This window comes from Falco peregrinus, chromosome 7 (assembly GCF_023634155.1).
Source record: "Falco peregrinus isolate bFalPer1 chromosome 7, bFalPer1.pri, whole genome shotgun sequence".
Lineage (NCBI taxonomy): Eukaryota > Metazoa > Chordata > Aves > Falconiformes > Falconidae > Falco > Falco peregrinus.
In genome coordinates this window covers 40,167,187-40,171,854 of record NC_073727.1, presented here as the reverse complement: position 1 = coordinate 40,171,854, position 4,668 = coordinate 40,167,187, and positions in this window count along the sequence as shown.

Sequence of the window (4,668 nt, the reverse complement as noted above, 5' to 3'; positions counted from 1 at the left end):
GGACATCCAGCTGCGTTAGGTGTAGGTGTGTGTTTGGACAGAGGTGGCAGCTGATCAGTGACGGGACAACAAGGCAGCCGTCCCCTCAGCCCAGAAGCAGAACAGGGCTGGGCTCTCCAGCGCTCCTCTGCTGCCAGCACATTTTCATCAGAGAAGATCAGACACGGAGCATGCCAAAATCCACACAAATAAACCTCCACTGAGGCCAGGACAACACTGCCACCTCTGCAGGCACAATCCTCAGCAAAAGCCGAGCGCAACCCACAGACTCCCCTCTCAAGGCTTTCTTACACTGGGCTGTGTCCACTGCTACAGGTATTAACTCCTACCAGCTCCAGTGACGGCAATGACAAGAAAGAGAAACCAAATGAAGCCATTCGTACTTGAGAACCATTTCTCCCAAGCCAAATTTTATATTGCAGGTAAACTAAACTAGTCATCAAACACCTTGATTGAAGGTGCCCCCATCTTCACCAAAATGCTAATTCTGCCTTTTCCCCAGTCTGTAGTTTCAGGACTCCCTCCACCCATGCTCTGCCGCACGCTCTCCAGAGGGGAAGTGAAATGTTAATTCTCCCATCACCTCCTTCATGCCTTCAGCCTTATATCCTCACCTCACTGCATGAGTCAGACTTCTTCCTGTGAAAGGGATTTAGAAGGTAATTCCTCATTAATAAGAATATTATAATACTTATTAAGAAATCCTTGTTAATGAGAGATCTGCCAAACACATGACTAGCCCAATTTATACAGTGCTTGTTCACAGCAATACCTGTACTCTGAATTTCTGATGTCTAGCAATTATCTGAAGCACTAGGACAAATCCCCTTCTGGCATAAACAGGCACACCACCATTTCTACGGACTTCAAGAGACAGAGGACAGCTACATTGCCAAAATCCTGGCTTGGCTTCCCAGCTCTGCTGTAAGCTACTCTTTTCTCATTTGTTCCAGCCACAGCCAGCCACCTCCTGGAAGCTACTTGTATTAGGATCTTCCCAAAGAGCAGAAAGATGGCTGGGTGATCCCGCTTCTCCCGTTGCGTAGCTGCTCCACCTCCACAGGCACGATGCCTCACACTACACAGTCACATCACAGAAGTACCAGTATGCCCCTATGAATCTTCTTCCAGCACACAAGTAATGAAACAAGGACCCTCACAAGACATCTGTGTGCTGCAGGGAACATGAGCAAGTTTGCCACGATTGATGTTCCCCTGGGCAACAGGTATTGTGCCACTGACACGCAGCAGGAGGAGCAGTTAAGTGTCGTTCCTTTTTGCCTTCCTTTTCCGTGCAAGCCTTTATGATAAATAGTCCTCAGAAGTAGGTCAGAAGCGTATTACAGATGAGGGAGGCAGAACACGGAGGCAAGATAACTCAGCTCAGTCCTACCCACGCTGGCCCTCTCCAGGGCTGACTTCAGCCTCTCTGTGTTGCATCTTGTACCTGCAAGCACTGAGGTGCGCAGCCAGGAGGTGGGTCTGGAAGAAGCCAGGTCCACATTATGCCCCCCCGCCCCCCCCCCCCGCGTGAGCAGCCCTTCAGCCCCAGCACAAGTGGGAAGGAAGAGATGAAGAAGAACAGGGACTCTTCCAGCCAGAGCTAGGGGAAGTTAAATCCAACAAGGTACAAGCACTGCCAATTTCCAAGTGAGGACTGCTTATAAAAACATCAGGGAAAACTGCCATAAAACTTTTGAGAGGAAACACCCCTTACTCTGCACTTGACTTGTACACCAACCAACCTGGCTGCTGCACCACCTTCAGCAGTGAATTACAGCTTACACAGGATTTTGCTACCAATCATTTAGTTCCCATGTCCTCCCATGCAGTTCAATATATTCCTTGGCAGAAAATTAAGATTAAAAAGCAGGCTAAACTCAGTTACTATTTGTGTAACTGGAGTATCCTGGTTACAGAGCTTGTAACCATAGCAATCATTTAAACAAAGCTTTAAAGAAAATATTCCCTCATTATTAAAATGTTGATCCTTGATTCTGATTCAGTTTCTTGACCTTCCTCTAGTCTCTGACCTCAGAGGTGCTGTCTGCCTCCAGGTTTTAGAGAAGACACAGAAAAGGAAGAACACGGCTCAGAGATGCCGAGTATCCTCAACTAGTATTTGTGTCTTGTGGCAATAGAATGATGCTTCCTAAACATACAAATACAAAAAGAAAAGTTTGGCATGTGGGGTTTGGGAGGTTTTTGAACATTATACAAGTAATCCGCTAGCAGGGATGTTCCTTAGAACAAGTCCCAAGCAATTAAACTGAGCCTATTATTAATCACATTCCAAACACAAGGTATTATTTAGGTTGGAGCCAAACCCATTTAAAAGCTCAGGCACTGAAAAAAACCCAAAACCCCAAACCTCAAAAGAAGGGGGAAAAAAAAAAAAAAAAAAAAAAAAAAAAAGTCAGAAGTATCTGGCAATTGGCAATTTGTATTATTTAAGTCTCCTTGATTTTATGGCCAGATTACCTTCTATCTCCAAAGACTCCATTCCACAGTTATGACTCTTGTATCAGTAAGAGTCATGCAGGCATCACACAAAGGCAGCATTGACTTGTTATTCTGTAACTCTTATCTGGATAACCAGGGAGATTTTTATTTTGAAAAGATCCTGCCGGAGCTTTTTATTTTTTTCAACTGCTCGTTAAATGAGTATGTAGCCAGGAAAATGGGACACAGAAGCAGTAAGATGGATGTGATCCGCACACGTTTTTCTCACAAGAAAACAAGTGCAGTGCATGTTTAACAAAAGGGAGTAGCTTCAGGGTTACATTATATAATGGAGTCAGATGTAAATTCTTGAATATACAGCACTCCAGGCAGGTGCATTACAAAAAGGAAACATTTTTCTTCATGGCAGAAAGGAGCAAATTTTTTCTTGGAACATGGCATGAGACATACTCCTGGATGCCACCGTGGCTGGTTCAGCCCTGCAAGCTTTGTCCACGTTGAGCATCGCATCCAGCCATCTGTGGGTTAAGGAGCTATAACAGCCGCTGTAGTTTCTCTGCATGTCCCATTGATGTTGGTTGGACATCACTGAATGAAAAGTGAATGTGCAGGAAACCTAGTGACTAATACACATATTTAGGGCCAAAAAACCACTAATGTACCAAATCAATGACAAAGCACAGCAGCTGCAGCCTCAACAGGAAAGCAGGTTTTGTTTTATATGGCCAGGTTTTACTAGCATCAGAATGAACAGAAGTTGTTTCACAGAATACCGTCACAAAAATATTAATATAGCTGTGTGAAACCTGGACATGTATTTTTAGGTGCACACACCCACACACATATGCAGCCTGAATAGTTCATTCCCTCTGATACCATTAGAAATGCCTCCAGCAGGAACATGAGCCCAGGCATGCTCCTAACCCAATCTGCCTGTGCCACCCCTATTTTAACTACATACTTTATCATGTAACAGCTTGAAAAGCTTTTTTTCAGTAACTTTTTCTTTCTTCCACATTCTCATGATGCTATTCAGTTTCTTTTAGCAGCATAGTAATTACTGCAGCAGATCAATACTGAAGTTCTGCAGTTTACTGCTCAGTACCAAAAGCGTTAAAGACTGCAGTAATTAAGCCAGGGGAATGCTCTCCCCGAAATACTACTTCTCCTTTAGCTTTTCCACACAGGCTTAGGGCTTAAACCATGACCTAAGATCCCTTCAGCAAAATACCGGTATGGAATCACGGCATTCACTTGCCATTACCCGACAGTAGCTTATTTACATTTACACCTCATAAACAGATTTTCCTATTTTAAGAGGCAGCTATCCAGAGTGCTTTTCACAACTGACACACAGGTTTTCATCCTCAAGGTTATTCAAACCAGCCGCAGTATCTGCTTGCAAAATTAAACACAAACAGCTATGGCTGGCTCTTTAGAGTGCTTCCAATCTCCAAATCACACCTCATCTCTCTTGAGCCACAGCCCTCCTTCCCCCGCGGCAGGATTTGGTTTACCTTTTGTAAGTCTGGACCACCTTAATCACTTACACTCCTCCTGAACTTCTCTGTGGTAATATGCAAAGGCTGAAAAATTATGCTGTAGGCATATGGAGCAGTGTTTGCTAAAATGCATGATTAGATGATTAGTCGGACTGCTGAAAACCTTACACAGGAAGTAAGGATTTGAGGCTCCCTCCCTTGCAACGGGGTTTCAGAGATAAAGTGTTCAGTCATAACATGGGAAACCTTTTTGTCTAGTGCTACCAACATTGCATTCTTCCATGCAGAAGCCCTTCTGGTATTTCTCAGGCACCAGAGGGCACAGTTCCATCAACAGACTCAACCAGAAGCAAGGATTCAGCACTCCATCCTCCCGTTCATCCCCACTGGCAACGGCCGGCGCAGGACACAGGCATTCCCAAAACGGCTCCTGCAGGACATGCTACGCTACAGAAGGAGCATTTCCAATGTCAACAAAGTGAACAGGACTTCTGTTTTGCAAGTGGATGTGTTGCACCCTCACACATCCTTTTAATACAGCAGTCTTCAAAATGACTACATCAAAGCTTCACTTTAATTGACACTGAAAATCTGTTTACACTGTGCCCTTTCATAGTTAAGGTGACTAAAGTAAGTCTCTCTATAAAGAGCAGATGTAAGAAAGCAGTCAAGAGAAGAAGGGGGCAAAGAAGAACCCACACCA